At 36.7% G+C, this 26,440-nt stretch overlaps 1 protein-coding gene across 22 annotated transcripts in view; it reads left to right on the forward strand.

The window, feature by feature from the left end:
- Znf438 (zinc finger protein 438) overlaps nucleotides 1–26,440 on the forward strand; it is a 191,495-nt gene that overhangs the window by 68,792 nt on the left and 96,263 nt on the right. For 9 of the 22 annotated variants that reach the window (XM_076831848.1, XM_076831852.1, XM_076831858.1 and 6 more), the window contains one exon: nucleotides 6,831–6,906. The exons of 12 other annotated variants lie outside the window; for them this stretch is intronic. The gene's annotated coding sequence lies outside the window, so the exon portion shown is untranslated. Of the gene's footprint in view, nucleotides 1–6,830; nucleotides 6,907–14,068; nucleotides 14,162–26,440 lie in introns of all 22 variants that reach the window. One more of the 22 variants, XM_076831850.1, reaches the window with a different exon arrangement.

The following is a 26,440-nucleotide window of genomic DNA, read 5'->3' on the forward strand; positions in this document are numbered from 1 at the left end:
TTCTCTCCTTTTCCCTCCCACCTCATGTCTCTGTTTAATGTTAATGTTTACCTCCTGCTCTTCCTCCCTGCTCTGTTCTTAGTTGCTCTCATTATATCAAAAAAGACATTTGGCATTTGCTTTTTAGGGATTGGCTAGCTTCACTTAGCATAATCTGCTCTAGTGCCATCCATTTCCCTACAAATTCCATGATTTTGTCGTTTTTTAGTGCTGCGTAATACTCCATGGTGTATAAATGCCACATTTTTTTAATCCATTCATCTATTGAAGGGCATCTGGGTTGGTTCCACAGTCTAGCTATTGTGAATTGTGCTGCTATGAACATCGATGTGGCAGTATCCCTGTAGTACGCTCTTTTAAGGTCTTCAGGGAATAGTCCGAGAAGGGCAATAGCTGGGTCAAATGGTGGTTCTATTCCCAGCTTTCCCAGGAATCTCCATACTGCTTTCCAAATTGGCCGCACCAATTTGCAGTCCCACCAGCAATGTATAAGAGTATCCTTTTCCCCACATCCTCGCCAGCACTTATTGTTGTTTGACTTCAGAATGGTTGCCAATCTTACTGGAGTGAGATGGTATCTTAGGGTGGTTTTGATTTGCATTTCTCTGACTGCTAGAGATGGTGAGCATTTTTTCATGTACTTGTTGATTGATTGCATGTCCTCCTCTGAGAGGTGTCTGTTCAGGTCCTTGGCCCATTTGTTGATTGGGTTATTTGTTATCTTATTGTCTAATTTTTTGAGTTCTTTGTATACTCTGGATATTAGGGCTCTATCTGAAGTGTGAGGAGTAAAGATTTGTTCCCAGGATGTAAGCTCCCTATTTACCTCTCTTATTGTTTCTCTTGCTGAGAAAAAACTTTTTAGTTTAAGTAATTCCCATTTGTTGATTCTAGTTATTAACTCTTGTGCTATGGGTGTCCTATTAAGGAATTTGGAGCCCGATCCCACAATATGTAGATCAGAGCCAACTTTTTCTTCTAACAGATGGAGAGTCTCTGATTTGATATCAAGCTCCTTGATCCATTTTGATTTAACTTTTGTGCATGGCGAGAGGAGGGGATTCAGTTTCATTTTGTTGCATATGGATTTCCAGTTTTCCCAACACCATTTGTTGAAGATGCTATCCTTCCTGCATTGCATGCTTTTAGCCCCTTTATCAAATATAAGATAGTTGTAACTTTGTGGATTAGTCTCTGTGTCCTCTATTCTGTACCATTGGTCCACCCGCCTGTTTTGGTACCAGTATCATGCTGTTTTTGTTACTATTGCTCTGTAATATAGTTTGAAATCTGGTATTGCTATACCGCCTGATTCACACTTCCTGCTTAGAATTGTTTTTGCTATTCTGGGTCTTTTATTTTTCCATATGAATTTCATGATTGCTTTATCTATTTCTACAAGAAATGCCATTGGGATTTTGATTGGCATTGCATTAAACCTATAGAGAACTTTTGGTAATATCGCCATTTTGATGATGTTAGTTCTGCCTATCCATGAACAGAGTATATTTTTCCATCTTCTAAGATCTTCATCTACTTCTCTCTTTAGGGTTCTGTAGTTTTCATTTTATAAATCTTTCACCTCTTTTATTAGGTTGATTCCCAAGTATTTTAATTTTTTTGAGGATATTGTGAATGGAGCGTTTGTCCTCATTTCCGTTTCAGAACTTTTGTTGCTGATATACAGAAATGCCTTTGATTTATGCGTGTTGATTTTATATCCTGCCACTTTGCTGAATTCATTTATTAGTTCTAGTAGTTTCTTTGTAGACCCTTTTGGGTCTTCTAGGTATAGAATCATGTCTTCCGAAAATAGTGATAATTTAAGTTCTTCTTTTCCTATTTTTATGCCTTTAATTTCTTTTCGTCTGTCTAATTGCTCTGACCAGTGTTTCGAGAACTATATTGAATAGAAGTGGTGATAGAGGGCATCCCTGTCTTCTTCCAGATTTTAGAGGGAATGCCTTCAATTTTTCTCCATTCAGAATGATGCTACCCTGAGGCTTAACATAGATAACTTTTACAATGTTGAGGTAAGTTCCTGTTATCCCTAGTTTTTCTAATGTTTTGAACATAAAGGGATGCTGTACTTTGTCGAATGCTTCTCTTCATTAGCATGGCTAAGGGTCTGTCGATCTTATTTATTTTTTCAAAGAACCAACTTTTAGTTCTGTCAATTTTTTCAGTAGTTTATTTTGTTTCAATTTCGTTGATTTCCGCTCTGATTTTAATTATTTCTTGCCTTCTGCTACATTTGCTGTTGTTTTGCTCTTCCTTTTCTAGGGCTTTGAGATGAAGTGTGAGCTCATTTATTTGTTGGTTTTTTATTTTTTGAGGAATGACCTCCAGGCAATGAATTTCCCTCTTAAAACTGCTTTCATTGTGTCCCATAGATTTCGATATGTTGTGTCTGTATTTTCATTTATCTCTGAGAATTTTTTGATTTCTTCCTTTATGTCTTCTGTAACCCATTGATCATTCAGTAACATATTGTTCATTTTCCATGTGATGTAGGATTTTTCCTTCCTTCTTTTATCATTGATTTCCAGTTTCATTCCATTATGATCAGATAAAATACATGGCATTATCTCCACCCCTTTATATTTACTGAGGGTTGCCCTATGGCATAATATATGGTCTATTTTTGAGAAGGATCCATGTGCTACTGAGAAAAAAAGTATATCCACTTTATGATGGTTGATATATTCTATATATGTCAGTTAAGTCTAGGTTATTGATTGTGATATTGAGTTTTATAGTTTCTTTATTCAACTTTTGTTTGGAGGATCTGTCCAATGGTGAGAGAGGTGTGTTGAAGTCAACCATAATTATTGTGTTGTGGTCTATTTGATTCTTGAACTTGAGGAGAATTTGTTTGATGAACGTCGCAGCACCATTATTTGGTGCATAAATATTGATAATTGTCATGTCTTGTTGGTGAATGGTTCCTTTCAACAGTATATAATGTCCTTCCTTTTCCCTTTTGATTAACTTAGTCTTGAAGTCAATTTTATTCGATATGAGGATGGCCACCCCTGCTTGCTTACGAGGACTGTGTGCCTGGTATATTTTTTCCCAACCTTTCTCCTTCAGCCTGTGTATGTCCTTTCCAATCAGATGTGTCTCCTGGAGGCAGCATATTGTTGGATTTGTTTTTTTAATCCATGTTACCAGCCTATGTCGCTTTATTGGAGAGATTAAGCCATTAACGTTTAGAGTTACTATTGATATATGGTTTGTACTTCCAGCCATGTTTGATTATTTATCTTTTTTTTTTAAATTTAGTTTGTTTCTCCATGATTAGCTTTCCCCCTGCCCTCTGTCTTTACTGAAGTACTTCCCACTGTTGGTTTTGGTTACTGTTTTTCATTTCTTCCTCGTGTAGTGTTTTGCTCAAAATGCTTTGCAATGCTGGTTTTCTGGCTGCAATTTCTTTTAACTTTTGTTTATCATGAAAGATTTTTATTTTGTTGTTGTACCTGAAGCTTAATTTTGCTGGATACAAAATTCTTGGTTGGCATCCATTGTCTTTCAGTGTTTGAAATATGTTGTTCCAGGATCTTCTTGCTTTCAGTGTCTGTGATGAAAAATCCATTGTTAACCTTATTGGTTTACCCCTGAATGTAATCTGCCTCCTTTCTCTTGTAGCTTTTAATATTTTCTCTTTGTTCTGTATATTGGATATCTTTATAACAATGTGTCTTGGCATTGGTCTACTGTAATTTTGTATGCTCGGTGTCCTGTATGCATCGACAATTTGTATATCCATTTCCTCTTATATGTCTGGAAAGCTTTCTGTAATTATTTCATTCAGCAGGTTACTCATTCCCTTGGTTTGAATCTCTATAGCTTCCTCTATCCGGATGACTCTTAAGTTTGGTTTTTTTATGTTATCGCATATCTCTTGGATGTTTTTCTCGTGATTTTTTACCAGCCTTTCTGAGTTGGTTAGACTCTTTTCAAGATGATATATTTTGTCTTCATTATCTGACGTTCTGGCTTCTTCTTGCTCCACTCTGTTAGTGATACTCTCATTTGAGTTTTTAATTTGGTTTATAGTTTCCTTCATTTCTAGAATTATTGTTTGATTTTTTTAATAATCTCTTTCTCCTGATAAAGATGCTTAATTTCTTCTTTTATTTGTTTATGTAATTCATTTTCAATGAGTTCTTTCACTGTTTGAATTTGCTGTCTCATATCCTCTTTATGGTTCCATTCCATCTGTCTAAGGTATTCCTTGAGTTCTTTATTTGACCCTTTTTCTGATGACTCTAGGTCCTCCTGAATATTTAGGCTGTCCTGCATTGTTTGTACTCCTTTTCTTCCTTGCTTTTTCATGCTGCTCATGTTACTTCTTGTTCTGTTTGACTGCTGAGTTACTGTTTACTCCTATAAATTTATTTGATGCTTGGGAGGAAAGGTATTAGAAGGGAAGGGAAGAAGTCACTAAAGAGAATGAGAGTAAGCAGGTAGAATTCAAGTAAGGGGGAATAAGGAAATTGAAAAGAAATGAAAAGACAAAAGAAAAAATAGAAAATATAAAAAGAAAAATATTTTTAAAAAATAATCAAAAAAATTAAAATTAAAAAAATAAGAAAAATAATATTAAAAAAATTTTCAAAATAAAAAAAATGAAAATGAAAAAAAACCCAAATTAAAAAATATATATATAATAAATGCAGTCTTAGAGTTTGATTAACTTCTCTTCCAGTAGGTGGAACTGTGCCCACTGGGCCAAGCTTCTCCTCTCAATACGCGGGAACCAATCACTGTGCAGCAGCTCCTCCTCCCAGCCTGGGCGGGTCTCCAATCCTGAGTGCCTAGGGCCTTCTCTTGTGTCTAGTCACTTCCCCACTTTTCCTGAAGCCTGGCCCCGCTCACTGGTGACGCTCACCACAATACTGGCTACACGCCAGTTCTGCTGCTCCCAGGAGCTCTATTTTCTTGAACGACTGGGCCCACTCTCCCTGTTTGCCATTCCCTCAGACCCTAAGTTTGTGGAGCTTGGGGCTGAGAACCCTCAGCGAATTTTGCTTGCCCTCCAGTAGCCACACCCCCGGTAGCTGGTGCAAGAGACGTCAATTGTCAGCACTGGTGGGAGTGGTACCCGGGAGTTCCGCGCCGCGGGTCCTGCACCACTCCTGATTTCCTCGGTCTGACTATCGCGCTCATAGGAGAGCTGGGAGGGGTCCTTGAGGTTTCCCTGCTGTGTGGAGAGGAAGGGCTAGGGGGTTACACACCTGTCGCTGCCAGTTTCAATGAAGTTATCTCCTCCCCCGCATTCTGGTGACGTCAGTTCTCTGCCATGGTGGTATCCCATGCAAATGGCGACAGTTCATTCACTCTGCCGGGTGACCGATGCAACGGGTGGGTCCTGACTGGCTCTCCCAAGCCCCATCTGAATCCTGTGGCAACTGCCTATGAAGGCTCGGTTGGTATTAACCTCCACAGGTTCAGATGGGCCGACCAGTTGTTTCCGAGGGATGGTTTAGTGCTGAGTCACAGCGGTTTGTCTGTGAGACGCAGGCAAACGGGAGCTTGAATTCAGCCGATCCGGGCTCGGTGTGTGTTCTGAAAGGCCCAGACTGTTCGCCCCAGATCCACGTCAGCTCAGCATTGCCTAGTGATCCTGAGCAAACATCATTTAGATGGTTTACAACTCCCTATGCCCGTGTAGCTGAAGAGGTCAGAGACTTGATCTCTCCGCTCCCACCGCCATGTTGGATCTCCCTTAAATTTTTATTTTGGTTGTAGGTGGACATGTACCTTTATTTTACTTTATTTATTTATTTATTTATTTATGGTGCTGAGGATTGAACCCAGGGCCTTGTGCATGCTAGGCAAGCACTCTACCAACTGAGGTATATCCCCAGCCCCCCTTTTTTAAATTATATTTTCTTTTTATCTTGACCATTGCAATAGCAAAAGATTTCACTTCCTATCGTAAAATAAATGTCTGTGTGTACCTCATATGCAGTATGTAGTTTGACTTGTATGTAGGCCTTGAATACACTGCCTATTGAATCTTCTCACAGTAACTCATACTCTAAAACAAAAGCCATATGTTTAAAATACAAATTTGAATGTATTTTCTACTGAATGTGCTTTTTTTGTGTGCAGTACTGGGGATTATTCCCAGGGCTTTGTGCATGCTGGAGAAGCACTCTCTCGTCGACCTCCATCTCCAGCTCTCTACTGAAGCCACATATGCTGAATCTAGTATTTAACCTTCTACAATATGACTTGGCTTCAACTCAAAATTCTAGTCCTTATCTGTTTCTTAACAGTCTCTCTGTTGCTATTCAGTCCAGAATGCAGAAACTTCCCACATTTTTCCTGTAGTAATAAACTCTCTCCAAAATTCCATGGTGCCTTGCATCATTTGCAGCACTAAGTCTGTCTTGATTTGGAGTTACTCATATTAGTCTTCTGTGCAGTTTTATGAGTTGCTTGAGAATAGGAGCTGTCTCTCCCTTACTTTAGTATCTTTTTTGCTGACTGTAATACTGAGAAGGGCTCAAATGTTGACTAAATTTTAAATAATTCAGTTTAAATCAGGCTTAAATATCTAATCATATATTTCCCCAATTTTTAGGAGATTGACATAAAATATGTGAAGGAGAATATTGTATCTTCTATTTTAGAAGTCTCTGAGCACAGCTCAAGATTTTTATTATAGGTTTTTAAATTATGCATAGTATAAATAATATCAGTTTTAAGGTACTTCATATAATTCTTTTATGGTCTTTCAGGTGTAATCATCTAATTGGTTTCTATAAGCAACAAATCAATCCTTTTAATTTCATTACTTCCATTTCATTTGTTTTCAGATAAAGATGAATGCTGTGTGTCATGTAATACTGAAGTTTTGAAGTTGGAAGACATTTGCTAAATCAAATCACTCAAGTTGGCTCACACCTATCTTAGCAATAGCTCAAAATTTTAAAACAAGGGGTTGGGTTGTAGCTCACTAGTAGAGCGCTTGCCTACCATGTGTGATATACTGGGTTCTATCCTCAGCACCACATAAAAATAAACAAAGATGTTATGTCCTTCTGCAACTAAAAAAATTGTTTTAAAAAGAGAAAAAATTTAAAAACAAACAAGTCCACCACCTTTGACGCTTCCTTAATAATAAAATTTTATGGAATATCTTATACTGATCTTGTATATTGAATAAGTGGTCTTCGACAATAGTGGAATAATCATTTCATATTACATTTTATATGTTTTTAAAAATATAATGTTTAGGGACTGGGGTTGTGGCTCAGTGGTAGAGCACTTGCCTACCACGTGTGAGGCCCTGGGTTTGATCCTCAGCACCACATAAAAATAAATAAATAAAATAAAGATATTGTGTCCAATTACAACTAAAAAATAAATATATTAAAAAACAAAACAAAATTTAAAAAAATATAATGTTTAAACACATTGTATTATTTTTAAAGGGAGACTACCACCTCAATTATCCTTGTATTTGTAGCAAGTTCTAGTCATAAAGTCTTAACCAAACAGCTAAACAGTGCTTTTAAAATGGTTTTTCTTTTGAAGCTAATATTTTGGTTTTTATTTTTTAAGGTTTCATACAGTTTTTCTTAATGATTTCTACATTATTATAAAAGGAAGTAATTTATTAACCAGCTAGCACATGAACCTTAAATGTTTATTTGGTCAAAAACCTCACTTGAAAGATTATCTTAATCAACCTCAACTTTTAAAATCATCTCTTCATGATCTTTCTGTATTCATTCTCTTTCTCTATCTTGTATTCTGCATAAATCTGCATATAGAATCACTTCAATAATTCAGTTACTTTGCCTGGCATTCAAAACTCCCTACCGTGCTCCTAAAACATCCCCCAGTTGAGCCAACTGGAGTCTCCTATTCTCTAAAGTCCTTCTTTGTCCTTAAATTGTACTATTTTTCCTACCTATGATTTTCTGCTTTCACTATTTCCTTTGCGTCTTAAAATCTTCTACAAATCTCTCCATGAAGTCTTCCTAGGTACTCCAGTTAGAAATACTAACTCTTTCCATCTCTCTGCTGACTGCATCTAATGTTTTGTTTTTATCACTATTAACAGCAGCTTTATTTGTGTCTATTATAGCTCCCATGCTAGGTTGTAAGGCTGTATAAAGTAAAAGATTATGTCTGATGAATTTTGTCTCCCACAGTACTCAGGATAGCCTTTAATGGTGTTCAGTAAATATTTGCTTAAAAAATTAAGAATGTGCTTGGCTTTCTTCCCATCATCCCCTCTTTCATCCTATAGATATGTCCTGTCCATGTTAATGCCAATTTTCATTCTCGTAGTCCACTCCTGGCTGCCCTTAATAAAATACAGTCATTTCCCAACCTAAGAATAAGCTGTATTCCTGAAGTTCATATCTTAATTCTATTGTTTAGAATGCAGAAAGCATTTTTCCACAAAAACAGTGTTATAAATATTGGTTTGATTCTCAGCCAGCTCTCCCAAGACTGTTTAACTCATAAGTACCTGTGCTACTTCAATTACAGGTAGACTCCATGTACAATGATGTTTTGTGTCATTCTGGATATGGAAGTATATCTCCCATGCACTAGAAACAGGACATGAACCTGCTGGGCTGAGCCAGAGCTTCAGTAGTGATTCATATTAGATACTCTTCTACCAGTAGCTTTTTAGTTTTCAGTATTTGCATTATAGACATTTACCTACAGTTTACTAATACCTTTATGTCATCTAAATTGAGAGGAAAAGAGCTCTTGCTCTTCTGAACCTCCCCATAGTGAGTTAGGATGGGGCTTCAGCTGGCCTTTCACATTGGTGGGTCTTTTGTAAGGTTTTGATAGATCAGTAGCTCTTTTACTACATACCACTTTCTGCTCTTCTATAAACAGATTGCATACACATAGAAGATATATAAACATAGAAAGTATATAAATATGAAAAAGAACTTCTTTCTATAAGGAAAAATACATTTATAAGTATCACCCCTAAATTTGACATCAAATCAGTTTTTGTGAACAAGTGATTATCTTTTCTACATGGGTATAATGATGCCTCTAGTGACAAAACATGTCACTGTATGAATAAACAACCCTTGAGGTTGACAGTTAGGTTGTCAGGCTGTAAGAAAAAAACACTTCATAAATTTCAGAGAACTTAATTATTCAGTCATCATAAGTATTGAGCCCAGAGTATCTACTTTATGCTTAATGCTGCTGCTAATGCTAGGGGCTAGGGAGTGGAAACAAAAGATGTTATGAAAAGTTTGCCTTCCCTCAGGGTCCTGAAATACAAGGAGCAAAATATTAAAGAAATATTCACAGTGAAAACAATGTTATTAATTGCCATAAAATACTTTAGAAAGATAATAAATGCTCTGAGGATTATCAGAATTGCAGCGTCATTAAGATTCACTATGGTTCTAAAAATAGTGGTGGGATTTCACTTAGTTTTAGAAGAATGGTGAAGATGTAAATAAAGAGCTAGAAAGGAAATGCTATTCCATGTTGGATTAACAGCATGCAGAGAGGATTGGAGACATAAACAAACAACAGTCATTAATGGCTGAAGCACAAGAGTTAGTTCATATTGGGTGAAATAATAAGTGGGAAAATTAGATCAGTGGTTCAGCCCTGGCAGAACCTAAGAGTCATCCATCTATTTTTAAAGCTACAAGTCCCTGGATCTTCACCAGAACTATTAAATAGAATTTCTGGGGCATGGGGCATTAGCCTGTTTATTTTTAAAGCTCCCCTAGTGGTTCTGATATTCAGCCAAGGTTGAAATCCCCTGAATTAGAAGGATGGGCCAAATTTAGGAGAGCTATGAATCCCCTGCTGAGGAGTTGGGCCTCTGTCCCTCAAGCAGTGGGAATCCATCAGAGGTTTCTGAAGTAGGTGACATGATCAATTTGGTCCTTGCCAAGATAAATGATTCCTCAACTATATGTGAATGGAAGAAAAATAAGGAAAAGCTTGAAGTAGAGCAATGGTTATGAGAAAAAAGAGCCACATTTTTAAGTATAGTTAGATATGTGGGAGTTGATGATGTCAGCCTTGACCTCAGCATGATTTGTTTTATAAACTGATTATGCAACTTCACCCTTATTAATTTGATCTTTTTTCTCTTATGACCTGGCAACTTAAACAGTAATTTCAGCCACTTTGTATTTAATGGAAAGAGATCATTGTCTACTCAGGTACATGTCTAATTCATAATAGTAAGTGAAGTTATGTGTATGAGGAATATGACCTTCAACACGATCATTATAAAGCAATCAGTAACCTCCCACATATGCAGTAATACAACCCCAGGATTGTGCCAAGAATCAGAGTCACATATATAAGGTGGTTGTTGGCTCACAGTTCCCTAGCATTAAGTTGAAATTTGAAGAAACGTTCTCAATCATCCTATGCATTTTAATATTTTTAGTATTAAATTTGATAATTGCTTAGTTTTCTGCTGGCAGATTATGTGAGGCCCCTGACTAAAACACCAATCCATATTCTAAGCTTACAATTCTTTCCCTGCCCATTTTTGTAAAGAGAGCAAGCAACCCGTGGGCTCCCATTAGTTCCATCCTCTGCTGTTATCTACCTGTAAGTGCCTCCAACTCATCCTCATCCAGAGGGATAACTGAATCAGCAGAGTGGAATCTTCAGTGGAGTCAGAATTTCAGTTCTTTTGCGGCACTGATCAACCAGATGATCCTGGCAATTCTTTTGCTTCTGACCCAAGTGGCACATGATAGCTCCTAAGGTGTACAAACTCAAACCACACCATAGGTTAGAAACATTTCGTATCTCTTTGATGTGTTTGAATTTTTTTATTTGAAGATAATTAGCCATATTCATTAGACAGCAGAGAATAAGTTCAAAGCCTGAAGTTTTGATGTGACCCACCCCCCTTTAGAAAAGACTCAACATCATGAATTTTTTAAAAATAACTACTTTCTCAGTTATTCTATAATAATATATTCAACAGTTTCTTTGATCTTTTTTGCCTTAACAATGAATTTATTATTGTTTTATCAATATCTTTATACCCTTTGAATTTCTTTTGTAATAGATATGTAGTTTCCACTCATCACCCAAATGTTTAAACAGAGAGTGGATGGTTTGCTTAGAGTTGATAGATTTGGTAGAAGAGAGGAAAGAGAAGGCAGCTAACATTTAAAATAAAAATCAAGTGCTCACTCTATATCATATTCTTTACATATATTTTGTCATTCTAATTTCATTTCACAAATGAGGAAATTGGGATTTAGAGAAGTTTAAAAAACTTACCTGAGCCTAAAGTCAGGTCTGGCTGTCTGTGGAAAGAGCTTAGTCTTGTAAGTTTTCATGACTTTTATATGTGGGAGAAATCATTGAATGCAGAATGAGAAGGTTTGAATATAAGCCTCACCCTTGTCACTGATAACCCTGAAACAAATTATTTAATGCTTCAGAGCATCAGTTTCCTTGTCATCATATGAGTTAACACTCACTTTACTGACCATTTTGGCTTGTTGTGAGAAAAATAAGCTAGTGAGATTCAGTATGATTTTATACACATAAAAACCCGTGGAAGTGTGATAAATTCTTAATTCAAGCAAATAAATAAACAGAACAAACATTAAATGAGATGACTTGAGCCGACTTTGTGGTTTTTCATTACTTAGTATTGCTATAAATTTTCCAAAAATAATGTTCATCAGTTTTGCAAATCCCAAACACTGTGGTGTGCCAAACTGCATCACTGTCCATTTAATATCTCAGTGTAGCCAAGAGTGTCCTGGCTATCACTTGCCAGGAGCAATCATTAGTTTCTATGCTATATTAACTAGGTTCAACCCCCAGTAGATGCTCATTGCCAATGAGGATTGTTAGGCAATGTGACTTATTGATGTTAACATTCTCAGAACATTTTTCCCCATATTTCTGAGGTTTTAGAACAAACCTAAAGAAAAAAGTCAAAACTGTTTTTACAAAAAACTGTTTTTACAAAACTGCTTTTCAAAAATGTTTCCATTGCCAGGCTTAGTAGTTTGTACCTGCAATCCCAGCTACTTGGGAGGCTTAGGCAGGAGGATTACATGTTTGAGACCAGACTTGGCAATTTAGTAAGATCCTGCCTCAAAATCATAAAAAGTTTTAAAATGAGCTGGGACTATGTTGCTCAATGGTAGAACACCTGGATTCAATCCCAAATATGGCAAAAAAAAAAAAAAAAATCCCCCCAGTTTCTGAAAACTTATACATTACAGATTAGTCACACTGAATGACAATTACGAGCTATTGTAATCCACTTGTGACTCCTTCAAGTATAAATATAACAGATAAGGATTTGGAAGAACCCATTAAACTATAAGGACAGTGCTATGAATGATGTCACAGGTCATTTCCTAGGGTTACACAAAACCCTTACTCCAATTAAAATTCTCTGACATTGGCTATTAGCTAAGAGAACAGAGAAACAGTTTTAATAAAACTTAAGATGTGGATCCACAAGTGTGTGCCCATGCAGTTTTAGGTTCTTAAGTATATGTGACTCCCCTGCATCAGTACATCTTGGGATCAGTACATTGCATAGAGGGTTTTCTGGTCTTAAGATATTGACTTCAACATGGTACCAGTGCTGTGCCTGCTTCCTAGATCTGGTGGATGGATGGCTCCAGTTAGGACCATGTGAAATAAAATTCAAGGGAAGTAGACATAGAAAGCAAAGAAAATGGACAAAGTAGAGATTGTAAATCCTCGACCAATGGCCAGATTTGGTCTGCAAATGTGTTTTGTTTGACCAGCACAATATTTTTTAATATTAATATTTTATTAAGTATTAATATTTTTAATTAGTAACTAATTTGTTGTCAAAAAATTTAATGCACAAAATCATGGCTGCTGCATTCTCATGCAAACTAGAAGATCTGGCAACTTGGTCCTGTATTTCCATGTGGTAGTCATCAGCTAGTGCTGAATAGAAGTTGTCTGTATTAGATTGAAACATTGTACTTTTTGGTTATCTCAGTCCCACCCCTCGATATTGTTTTTCTTTAAGTAGAAATAAGAGGAGAGCTAAATCTTACTTAGACTTGCATCTGTGTTAAAATTGCAAATAGCAGGTTGAAGACATAGCATATTTCAGTATAAGTGAGAGATGGTATTAGTTTTCTAGAGCTGCCATAACTAAGTACTACATGTGGAGAGGCTTTAAACAACAGAATTTTTTCCTACAGTTTTGGAGGCTAGAAATCTGAAATCAATTGGCAAGGCCAAGTCACTCAGAGGCCCATAGGAGAGGATCCTGCCTTATCTAGTTTCTGGAAGCCTCGGGCATTTCTTACTATATGACAGCATAAATCCAATCTCTGATCCTGTCTTCTCATGATTGTCTTTCGTTCTGTCTGGCAGTGTCCAAATTTTCTCCTTAGAAGGATACCAGTCAAATTGGATTAGGACCCAGCCTAATCTGGTATGACCCCATCTTGATTAGATTTCATTTGCAAAGACTGCTTTCAAATGAGGTCACATTCACAGGTACCAGGGTTAGTACTTCATGTCATTTATGGGGACATAATTTAACCCATGATAGATGACATATATCTTTGTGGAAAGAGGAAAAATTAAGAGTAGGGATCCTTTAATCAGAGTGTCCACATTCAAATTTACAACTTATTTGCTTTGTTGTTTTAGACAAGTTGATTTCTCAGAGCCTCAGTGTCTTCATCTGTAAAATGGGGATAATGGCACCTGATTCATAGGTTTGCACTGAAGACAAAATAAGTTAATATTTATATAAAGCACTTAGAAGAGTGCCTGGCACGTACTATATGCTCAGTAAATCAATTTTTGTCATTATAATTTTTGTCATTAACTTACTCATACATAAATGTATACATAGAGTATCAATGCACAAAAAAAACTATTAATAGGATAGCCTAATGAAAGAAAATATGGATACACTAAAGGTAGTAGGTATAAGTAGTGCATGGAAACAAAACTTGAACCAGAGAGAGAGGCTGGAATTTTAATAAAATGTTATTTTTAATGCAAATTATTGCAATATGTCAAAAACAGTTTAGCCTGCTCCCTCTTTTAGATTACCTGCCTAGCCCCTGTGTGCACTTGAAGCTGACTGAAGTCCCAGGAGAGAACTTTAAACCCAGAAGTATAAATGCTGACTATTGGGTTGGTAAGCACAAGTGGCCTGTAGATAATAATGAGGCAGTTCCTCTAGGGAGAATGCCTATGGAATCGATATCTAAGCATTCCTACCTGTCTCTTGGGAAGCATGATCTTACCTTCTACCTGCTTCCCCAAAATCTTTAGGTTTAAGTAATTCTGATCTCTAATTTTGGCTCAGAGATTGAGGTTGAATAATTTTTTTAAAAAATTTGAATCATACTTTTATTTTGAGGTGTATTTTTTTACTCTGACATAGACTTGATATAAGAAAATCATACAACTTGAACTTTATTAAAAACCGAGACGAGAGCACTGATAAAATTTAAAGCAACTGCAAGAATGTTTGAAGTACCAGGAAGGAAGCTGTTCTGTAGGTGATTGGCTGTTGGATTTGTAGTACTACAGAATATATATATCTCATTCTCAAAGATAGTGCTACCTTAGAAACATGCAAATATCAAATAAAGTCAAAGTATCTTACCCAAATGGCGGAAGGGACATATATATGTATGTTAATTCTGATTTGTGACTTTATTTGAATAAAGGAAATTAAGCTATTTAATTTTTGGTAAATGAGTAGAATTTTATAGTTTGAGTATCAATAATTGAAACATTTAGATTCAATGATGTATCCATCAGGACTCGTTCATCACTGAAAGGAAGCCAGCTTAAACCAGCTTATGAAAATAAAGGGAACTTAATTGTTTATGTAATTGTGATATCCAGAAGTGCATCTGACTTCAGGCATGGTTACAGCCAGGAACTCAAATGATCTCATCTGGATTCTTCTTTCAGCTTGGCTGATTTCTTTATTTGTCATTCGTCAGAGGCATATGGCCAGGCCAGTAAGCTGATCACTAGCAACTTAAGATTGTCTTCCTTCTGGTTTAATAATTCCAACTAAGAGAACTTGTCAGGCCAAATATCCACCTATCTGCCTCAAAGAAGATGTGCATTGACTCTGTTTGACCACTTGTGTGGCCATTTGAAAAATCAGTGTGACCTAGGAATGGTATATACTGGTGGGCCAGCCTGGTCTGCTATAGGAGAGGGACATTGCCCAGTGACTGTAAGCCTCACTGGGATCTCATGCAGTTGGAGAGGCTTTCTCCAAGGGAAATAGGAAAAGGGAGATGAGAATGTGTTCTCAGTAAACCAAGATGGACATGACTTCAAATCATTATAAATGGTATGTGAAATAATTCACATAGTAATTTTTGGCTTTACAATGGCAGTGAAACAACTTTCTGCTGCCTTCTACAAAAGAAATTTATATAAAAACAGTATAGATGCAAAAATTCCAGCTCTTTATTTGATGCATAAGCTTTGAAGACAGAAAGATTTGATGCTATGACTAGGTATAACAAAGGAATGTGAAATTCTAATCACTAGAGAGACAATGGCAGTGTTATCAGGGGACTAGAGAAGGAAGTGTGGCTTGGTGTTAAAAGCATATCATCAGCTGAAAGTCTGTCTCAGGACTGGTTGGACTCTTATGTCCTCACTTCACTCCAGCCAGAAAAAAAAATGTCTTCCCTATATCTTAGGAATTGGAAGCTTTCTTCTCTGGAAGAAACTATGAGAATCTATAGACAGTGACAGTGGACAGTAGAGTTAAGGGAAAGTCTGCCCTGCTTGCTGGTAGAGATCCAGAAAAAAGAAATGTCACGAACAACAGCGTATTATCAATACTCAAATGGAAACATTAGAATGAAGGCAGGATTTGCAAAATGTCATTTTTTCCTTGTCCTGACATAGGATGATTTGAAGTGACAAAGTTTGGGTTGTATTCTCTTAAAATGATTGGTCTTTATTTTTCAACATTTGTAAAGCTGAATAATTTGAACAACAAAGTATTAATATAGACTGTTAGCTTTTGTCATACCTTTCACCAGTGATGAAGAAAGAGTTGTGAAGGCTGTTTTCTTCTAAAAATTCGAGGAGGCATCAAAATTTGAAATTTAGCATACATGTACTTTAAATTACCTTATATTACTTTAAAAATACTATTTTTAAGATTCAGTAAATACTATTCTTGTCTATGTAACTAATAAAATGTGTTATATTAAAAATCTTCAAATTACAGTTCGGGATTTTTGTACATTCTAAATTTTAGTCTGTAAATATTATAAAAGCGTTGAAATTCTGAAGCAGTGTCAGGTTGCCACCTTTTGAATTGGTTTCTAAAGCTTAATGAAATGGAAGGCAAATGTCTTTCCCTTCTTAAAACAAGAACTTTTATTTTATTCTTTGTTGTAGTATAATGAGACCAAAGTAATGTGAAAAATTAAAAATGAAACTGCACCAGAATTTTATTTGCCAATATAACTTTTTTAAAAAAATTGTGCTGCATTGCTTTTGCTGAAAAACCAGATCAACTAATCCATATGAATTCTCTAATTTTAAGAGGATTTTTGTGGTTTTGTTTTGGCTTAGTGAGGTCAAGAATTTTAAATTAGAATTATAGAATTGGAAGGTATCCCTCTTATTCATTTTACAAATGAAAGAACTCAAGTCCTGAGAAGTCATAATTTATCCAGGGTCACAAGCTAATAGTGAGGGTCAGATGAGAATCAGGGCCTCCTGGCCATCAGTTCAGTGATTTTTATAAAAGACTTCTTGGGTTTATTTTTACTACCATCACTTTATGTGCAGTATGCATAATTTATTGCATTAGGCTCAGTTAGCAAATTACAAGTTTTTGTTTAATCCTCTAAGGCTGAAGGAACTTCTGGGATTAGGAATACTGACAGTGACAGAAAGCATGGATAGCAGGAAGCATTTTTAAGACTCTTTGGTTGGGGTGGGGGATGTACCTTGGTTAGACTCTGATCCTGCTCCCTACCAGGAACTCCTGTGTTTATTTTTCTGCCTTCTGGAAGATTCTTCCTTGACCATTTTTTCACCTACAGTCACACTTATGTGGGCATTGGGAAATATGTCCTTTATTTCCTATTTTTTGTCCATGCATTTAAACATTATTTTAAGAGTCTCTCAAAGGCTTACATATAATACAACATTTGTGGGGCCTTTGGCTATGATATTTCCCCAAACTTAGCTGTTTTTTATCTATCTTACTGCAGTAAATTCCATGTGCTAGTAAGAGAGACTACATGTTCCAAACTGGCAAGGACAGTCTTAGTTTATGTTCCTTGTCTTGGCAGGTTAAGTAATAATGCCCTTTTCTACTCTCAGAGCTATCCCAGTTTGGACAGTGAATTGTATAATTACTCTAGGCAATAGCACACCAAAAAAAAAAAAAAAAAAAAAAAAAACCCCAAACCCTCCAAGCCTGATTTGTTCCTTCGCTTTTTTCTATTTCTGTCTCTTTCTCAACCTACTGGGGGTTCTTATTGGACCATTTGAAATGTGTTTTATCTGAAGTGAATATACTTAACTTAATCTGCAGCAAGGTTAAATTCCTGTATTTACCAGAGAAAGCATAAGGAACCATTTTTTGTTCAAAGTTTTTTTTTTAAGTCTTCTTTTTCAATGTGTGAAATCCAGAAGCAGTCAGCTTTTCTACCTCTGAGAGTCCCTCAGATTTCTAGATTCTCAGTTTCCTTTCATTGCTACTCTCAAATCCTTTTTTTTTTATAATTGGATCCACTTTTTTTTTATTTTTTTCATCTTTCATACATTTGATTCAAGTGAGTTATGCATTTCCATTTTTACCCCAAATACAAATTGCAGAATCACATCAGTTACACATTCACAATGATTACATAATGCCATATTAGTGACTGTTGTATTCTACTGTCTTTCCTATCCCCTACTATCCCCCCTTCTCTCCCCTCCCATCTTCCCTCTCTACCTCATCTGTTGTTGTTCTGTTCTCTCCCTCCCCCCGCTTCCCCTCCCAACCTCATGTATGTGATTTCGTATAACGATGAGGGTTTCCTTCCGTTTCCTTGCAATTTCCCTTCTCTCTCCCTTTCCCTTCCATCACTCGTCTCAGTTTAATGTAATTCTTTTCCTCATGCTTTTTCCCTCTGTTCAGTTCTTAGTTGCTCTCCTTAAATCAAAGAAGACATTTGGCATTTGTTTTTTAAGGATTGGCTAGCTTCACTTAGCATAATCTGCTCTAATGCCATCCATTTCCCTGCAAATTCCATGATTTTGTCATTTTTCAGTGCTGCATAATACTCCATTGTGTATAGATGCCACATTTTTTTTTATCCATTCATCTATTGAAGGGCATCTAGGTTGGTTTCACAGTCTAGCTATTGTGAATTGTGCTGCTATGATCATTGATGTAGCAGTATCCCTATAGTATGCTCTTTTAAGGTCCTCAGGGAATAGTCCGAGGAGGGCGATAGCTGGGTCAAATGGTGGTTCCATTCCCAGCTTTCCCAGGAATCTCCATACTGCTTTCCATATTGGCCGCACCAATTTGCATTCCCACCAGCAATGTACAAGTGTACCCTTTTCCCCACATCCTCGCCAGCACTTATTGTTGTTTGACTTCCTAATGGCTGCCAATCTTACTGGAGTGAGATGGTATCTTAGGGTGGTTTTGATTTGCATTTCTCTGACTGCTAGAGATGGTGAGCATTTTTTCATGTACTTGTTGATTGATTGTATGTCCTCTTCTGAGAAGTGTCTGTTCAGGTCCTTGGCCCATTTGTTGATTGGGTTATTTGTTATCTTATTGTTTAATTTTTTGAGTTCTTTGTATATTTTGGAAATTAGGGCTCTATCTGAAGTGTGAGGAGTAAAGATTTGTTCCCAGGATTTAGGCTCCCTATTTACTTCTCTTATTGTTTCTCTTGCTGAGAAAAAAACTTTTTAGTTTAATTAAGTCCCATTTGTTTATTCTTGTTATTAAATATTGGGCTATGGGCGTCCTATTAAGGAATTTGGAGCGTGACCCCACAATATGTAGATCGGAGCCAACTTTTTTTTCTATTAGGTGCAGGGTCTCTGATTTGATATCAAGCTCCTTGATCCATTTTGAGTTAACTTTTGTGCATGGCGAGAGAAAGGGATTCAGTTTCATTTTGTTGCATATGGATTTCCAATTTTCCCAGCACCATTTGTTGAAGATGCTATCCTTCCTCCATTGCATGTTGTTAGCCCCTTTATCAAATATAAGAAAGTTGTAATTTTGTGGATTGGTTTCTGTGTCCTCTATTCTGTACCATTGATCCACCTGCCTGTTTTGGTACCAGTACCTCGCTGTTTTTGTTACTATTGCTTTGTAGTACAGTTTGAACTCTGGTATCGCTATACCTCCAGATTCACACTTCCTGCTTAGAATTGTTTTTGCTATTCTGGGTCTTTTGTTATTTCATATGAATTTCATGATTGCTTTATCTATTTCTACAAGAAATGCCGTTGGGATTCTGATTGGCATCGCATTAAACCTGTAGAGAACTTTGGGTAATATCGCCATTTTGATAATGTTAATTCTGCCTATCCATGAACAGGGTACATTTTTCCATCTTCTAAGATCTTCTTCTATCTCTCTCTTTAGGGTTCTATAGTTTTCATTGTATAAATCTTTCACCTCTTTTGTTAGGTTGATTCCCAAGTATTTTATTTTTTTTGAGGATATTGTGAATGGAATGGTTTTCCTCATTTCCATTTCAGAAGTTTTGTTGCTGATATACAGGAATGCCTTTGATTTATGCGTGTTGATTTTATAACCTGCCACTTTGCTGAATTCATTTATTAACTCTAGCAGTTTCTTTGTAGACCCTTTTGGGTCTGTTAAGTATATTATCATGTCATCCGCAAATAGCGATAATTTAAGTTCTTCTTTTCCTATTTTTATGCCTTTAATTTCTTTTGTCTGTCTAATTGCTCTGGCTAGTATTTCAAGAGCTAAATTGAATAGAAGTGGTGAGAGAGGGCATCCCTGTCTTCTTCCAGATTTTAGAGGGAATGCCTTCAGTTTTTCTCCATTTAGAATGATGTTAGCCTGAGGCTTAGCATATATAGCTTTTACAATGTTGAGGTAAGTTCCTGTTATCCCTAGTTTTTCTAGTGTTTTGAACATAAAGGGATGCTGTACTTTGTCAAATGCTTTTTCTGCATCTATCGAGATGATCATATGGTTCTTATCTTTAATCTATTGATGTGGTGAATAACATTTATTGATTTCCGTATATTGAACCAGCCTTGCATCCCAGGGATGAATCCTACTTGATCATGGTGCACAATTTTTTTGATATGCTTTTGCATTGGATTTGCCAGGATTTTATTGAGAATTTTTGCACCTAAGTTCATTAGAGATATTGTTCTATAGTTTTCTTTCTTTGAAGTGTCTTTGTCTGGTTTTGGGATCAGGGTTATGTTGGCCTCATAGAATGAATTTGGAAGAGCTCCTTCTTTTTCTATTTCTTGAAATAGCTTGAAAAGTATTGGTATTAATTCTTCTTTGAAGGTTTTGTAAAACTCTGCTGTATACCCATCCGGTCCCAGGCTTTTCTTAGTTGGTAGTCTTTTGATGGCCTCTTCAATTTCTTCTTTTGTTATTGGTCTGTTTAAATTGTGTGTGTCTTCCTGACTCAATCTGGGCAGATCATATGACTTAAGAAATTTATCGATATCTTCACTATCTTCTATTTTATTGGAATATAGGGTTTCAAAATACTTTTGAATTATCTTCTGTATTTCTGTAGTGTCTGTTGTGATATTGCCTTTTTCATCCTATATGTTAGTAATTTGCATTCTCTCTCTTCTTCTCTTCGTTAGCATGGCTAAGGGTCTGTCGATCTTATTTATTTTTTCAAAGAACCAACTTTTAGTTTTATCAATTTTTTCAGTGGTTTTTTTTTGTTTCAATTTCGTTGATTTCCGCTCTGATTTTAATTATTTCTTGTCTTCTGCTATATTTGCTGTTGTTTTGTTCTTCCTTTTCTAAGGTTTTAAGATGTAGTGTGAGATCATTTATTTGTTGGTTTTTTCTTTTTTTGAGGAATGAACTCCAGGAAATGAATTTCCCTCTTAAAACTGCTTTCATTGTGTCCCATAGATTCCCGTATGTTGTGTCTGTATTGTCGTTTATCTCTAGGAATTTTTTGATTTCCTCTTTTATATCTTCTGTAACCCATTGATCATTCAGTAACATATTGTTCATTTTCCAGGTGATGCAGGATTTTTCCTTCCTTCTTTTATCATTGATTTCCAGTTTCATTCCATTATGGTCAGATATGGTGCATGGTATTATCTCCACACCTTTATATTTACTGAGAGTCGCCCTATGGCATAATATATGGTCTATCTTTAAGTAGGATCCATGTGCTGCTGAGAAGAATGTGTATCCACTTGATGACGGTTGATATATTCTTTATATGTCGGTTAAGTCTAGGTTATTGATTGCGTTATTGAGTTTTATAGTTTCTTTGTTCAGCTTTTGTCTAGAGGATCTGTCCAATGGTGAGAGTGGTGTGTTGAAGTGCCCCATAATTATTGTGTTGTGGTCTATTTGACTCTTGAACTTGAGGAGAGTTTGTTTTATGAACGTTGCAGCACCATTGTTTGGTGCATACAAATTGATAATTGTTATGTCTTGATGGTGGATGGTTCCTTTTAACATTATATAGTGTCCTTCTTTATCCCTTTTGATTACCTTAGGTTTGAAGTTGACTTTATTCGATATGAGAATGGCCACTTCTGCTTGCTTCCGAGGGCCATGTGAGTGGTATGATTTTTCCCAACCTTTCATCTTCAGTCTGTGTATGTCTTTTCCTATCATATGAGTCTCCTGAAGGCAGCATATTGTTGGATTTGTTTTTTTACTCCAGGTTACTAGCCTATGTCTCTTGATTGGTGAATTTAAGCCATTAACATTTAAGGTTACAATTGAAATATGGTTTGTACTTCCAGTCATGTTTATTTATTTATTTATTTAAGATTGGTTAGTTTTCCCTCTTTGGTTATTTTTCTCCCCCTTTACTGAGATACCTCCCACTGTTAGTTTTGGGCGCTATTTTTCAATTCCTCTTCTTGTAATATTTTGCTCAACATACTTTGCAGTGCTGGTTTTATAGCTGCGAATTCTTTTAGCTTTTGTTTATCGTGAAATATTTTAATTTCATTGTCAAATCTGAAGCTTAGTTTTGCTGGATACAGTATTCTTGGTTGGAATCCATTATTTTTCAGTGTTTGAAATACGTTGTTCCAGGATCTTCTCGCTTTCAAAGTCTGTGATGAAAAATCAGTCGTTAACCTAATTGGTTTACCCCTAAATGTAATCTGCCTCCTTTCTCTCGTAGCTTTCAGTATTCTCTCCTTGTCCTGTATGTTAGCTATCTTCATAATTATGTGTCTTGGAGTTGGTCTATTATGGTTTTGGATGTTTGGGGTCCTGAAAGCTTCCAGGATTTGGCAATCCATTCCATCTTTCATCTCTGGGAAGTTTTCTAGTATTATCTCATTTAGTATGCTATCCATTCCTTTGTACTGATTCTCTGTGCCTTCTTCTATCCCAATGACTCTCAAATTTGGTCTTTTGATGAGATCCCATATCTCTTGGATAGATTGCTCGTGAGATTTCAGCATCTTTTCTGTGTTGACTATATTCTTTTCAAGTTGATAAACTTTGTCTTCATTATCTGATGTTCTGACTTCTACTTGATCTAGTCTGTTTGTAATATTCTCATTAGCGCTTTTAATCTGATTTACGGTTTCTTGCATTTCTATGATTGCAGTTTGATTTTTTTTTAACACCTCTATCTCCTGATAAAGCTCATTCTTTGCAGATTGAATTTATGTGGTTAGTTCCTCTTCAAAATATACTTTCAATGCTTGGATTTGCTGTCTCATGTCTTCTCTAATATTCCGTTCCATCTGAATTAGGTATGCCTTGATTTCTTTCCCTGTCCATGTTTCTGATTCTTCTAGGTCCTCCTGTATATTTAGGTTGTCCTGCATTGTTTGTAACCCTTTTTCCCCTTGTTTTTTCATATTGTTCACGTTGCTTTCCAGCTCTGTTTGACTGCTTAGTAACTGCTTTCTCCTATACATTTGTTTTGGCTTTGTATATCTCTGTTGTCTCTCTTTTGTGTTGGGAGATTATGCCTAGAAATGTTGGGATTTGTTGTACTTTAAAGCTGATTCATTCAATTCATATAAGGCTTCTAGGTTCTGTATGCATATAATGTTTTGCTGTTTGTTCTTAGGACTATATGTTTAGGTTTGGTGCTCTGGTGGTACGATGGTTAGTATGTCTTGGCTACTTTAGAAGATTGCTCCACTGAAGGTGGATACTACCAGGCAATTGGATCAAGGTGTTGGTAGTAGCTAGGTATTTAGGAGTCTTATAGACAGCCTCGAGACATTCACCTATTACACGCAATGGAAGATATAATGCTTGGGATGAGAGTTGGGGGTTAGGGGAATGAAGGTGCTGTTAAAAAGAAAAAAGGATAGAGGGAGAGATAGATTAGAGGGGAATGAAAAGAACAATAAAACTTGAAATGGGATAGAAAGAGAGAAGGAAAAGGGGAGAAAGGAACAGGGAGAGAAGAAGGAGAGAAAAAAAAATATCGACAACAGCAACAACAACAACAACAACAAAAAATTAAAGTCTTAGAGATCCACCTTCCTCTCTTCCAGTAGGCGGTGCTGTGCCCTCCAAGCGGAGCGTCTGCTCTCTACCTGCCGAGAGCTATCTCTGTAGGGCGTCTCCTGGGGGTCTCTCAGTCTTGTCAGTCCAGAGCCATTTCACTTCTCCAGCTCTTAACCCCCTTCCTCCTGCCAGCCTGCCAGCCAGGTCCTGTTCCCCAGAAGTGACTCCCCCGAGATCTAGTTACACTTGCAGCCCCACCGCGTGTCCCTTTTAAGCCCCAGTGCTGTGGTAAACTGGCGGCTAAGACCTTGTGGTTCACCGCTGGTGATATGGGGGGCTGGGGGTCTGGGATCCCCTCTGCTTCCCTACGGACACGACCCCTGAGAAGTCAATGAAGTTTCCTGGCTGCTTGTATCAGTATGGGGAGTCACGCACCTGCTAAAGTGGATTCTGCTGGGAAGGAATTCTGCCATCCGAACTCCGATGACGTCACCTCTCTGCTATGGCGGGCCCCAGGCTCCTTGCTGGAGTGTCCAAGGGGAGGGGTGGGACTGGTTGGGCCCGGTTCGCCTCAGCTCCTGGCTTGTGGAGGTTTGGCTAAAGACTTCTTCCTGCCAAGCTGTGTCTCGGCGTCTAGCAGGACCCAGTCACTTTGTCTGCGGGCGGGTGGACGGATCTGCAGCTGTGCCCGCGGTGCTCGGACTGTGGCTGGTGGATTTGGAACTCCGTGTCTCTGACAGGGTCCCGCTCGTCTGGGTCACACAGACACTTCAAAAAAATCCTAGTAGCTCCCAGGCGGTCTCTCTTCAGTGGAATTTTGCTAGGAGAATCTCCGTTGGTAGAATCCAAGAGTTATCCTTGCGACTTTATGACCCCATCACTGGGAGTGTATTAAAAGCGCAGCCTCTCTGCCCGCCGCCATGTTGGATCCCCTCTACTCTCAAATCTTTTAGTGCTTGTCTCTTCACATTTCTTTATTATAAATCTTTGATAAAGACAGCAAATAGTACTTTTTAATTCAAACATTCTGTTTTCCATTTCTTTTCTCTATAGACATGGGTTTGGTAGACAATTGCATTTGTAAAAATGGAGGTATTCAGTCATACCTAGGACTCCTCAGGGAATTGGTTTCAAGACCCCTCCCCAAGATACCAAAATCCACAGATATTCAAGTCACTTATGTAAAATGGTATAGTATTCACATATAACTTACACATATATTCCTGTGTACTTTAAATCATCTCTAGATTATTTAAAATATATTGTTTATGAATAACAACAAGACAAAGTCTGTACATGTTCAGTATATACACATTGTTTTTCAAATAGTTTGAATTCACAGTTACTTGAACCAAAGATTCGAAGCACAAAAACACAAGAGCTGACTGAAACTTACAGGCAATACGTGCATAGCTTTTAAGTGCTCAGTTCAATGAGTTTTGACAACTGTTACCATTACCCAAAATAAGATACGGAACATTTCCATCACTTCAGATGGATAACCCTTTCCAGTTATTTCCCCGCTTTATACCTCTGGAGGCAACTACCTTTTCACTTCTCTCACCAAGGATTATTAGTTGGCAAGCAGTCTTTTTATTAAATGTTTGGCAAGCAGTCTTTTTATTTTTTGCTTTGTGACTGTATGGCATAACTACCTTATTACCTTTTACTTGGTTTCTTCATTTCTAGCTACTAAGCGATTACTATATACTTTAGAGCTTTTCATCTGTGCCTTCCTTAAATATACTGTAGTTGTTTGTTTATTTCTTTTATTAATTTGGGAAAGCTAACTGCTATAATATATAGACCCCAAAATGTATTAAAAGCTTAAACCCAATTAAAGTGTATTTACCGCTAATGAAATAAAGTACCGAAGGCATTTGTGATCAATAGATAACCGTCCATAACCTGGGCCTTTGAGTTCTTTAGCAACTGGGGAACGAACATGAACACACCTTATCTGCTTCTGAAAAACTGCAATCCAGAAGTTGACACTCAGTCACTTCCACTGATATTTTTCTGGAGAGTACTATTCACAAAGCTACATCTGGAACAAGGGACGAAGACCTGGAAATGTAAACTCTGGCAGGGTAAATGTTTCCCAGTGACAGCCCCAACACTATAACAGGGAAAAGTGATGTCTGGATAGTTAATGTCACACAGCTTTTATTTTATTTTAATGATACAATACCACATTGCATTTCTTTTTTGTCATGGTACTCACTTTTTTTTTGTATTATATGTTCTTTTATGTTTTCTTTCTTTTTTTTTTTCAAGGAAAACACTTTTATTTAATAAAAAAGTTGATACTAGGCTATTCATATTATAATGTGACTTTCATTCAAGTATAATTTCTTAAATGTGAGCTACATTGTAGCATAACATTCATTTTACAGGAAAGCTTAAATACACTTCGGCCATTTTTATCTTATGACCATTGAGTAACTACAAATAATAACATTTATGATATTTGTGGTATTGTTTAAATATCCTAAACCTTTTGGATTTTCAAGTTGCAATATTCTTGTAAAATATGTATTATTTAAATTATTTTTCAATGCTGAATAACTGAATGTATCCAATTAAAGTCATATGCATTCTCCAAATTTATAATTCAATTTTCTCAAAAAAGTTTAGTCAAATAGTATTTTTTGTGAGCCCTGAAATAAGGGAATCTGATGAGCACACTTCAGATTTTTATATTTTAAGGTGTTAGATTATAAACCAAATCTGAAATCAAAAAGAATTTTCCATTTAATTTTTAATATT

Source organism: Callospermophilus lateralis, chromosome 13 (assembly GCF_048772815.1).
Source record: "Callospermophilus lateralis isolate mCalLat2 chromosome 13, mCalLat2.hap1, whole genome shotgun sequence".
Classification (NCBI taxonomy): domain Eukaryota; kingdom Metazoa; phylum Chordata; class Mammalia; order Rodentia; family Sciuridae; genus Callospermophilus; species Callospermophilus lateralis.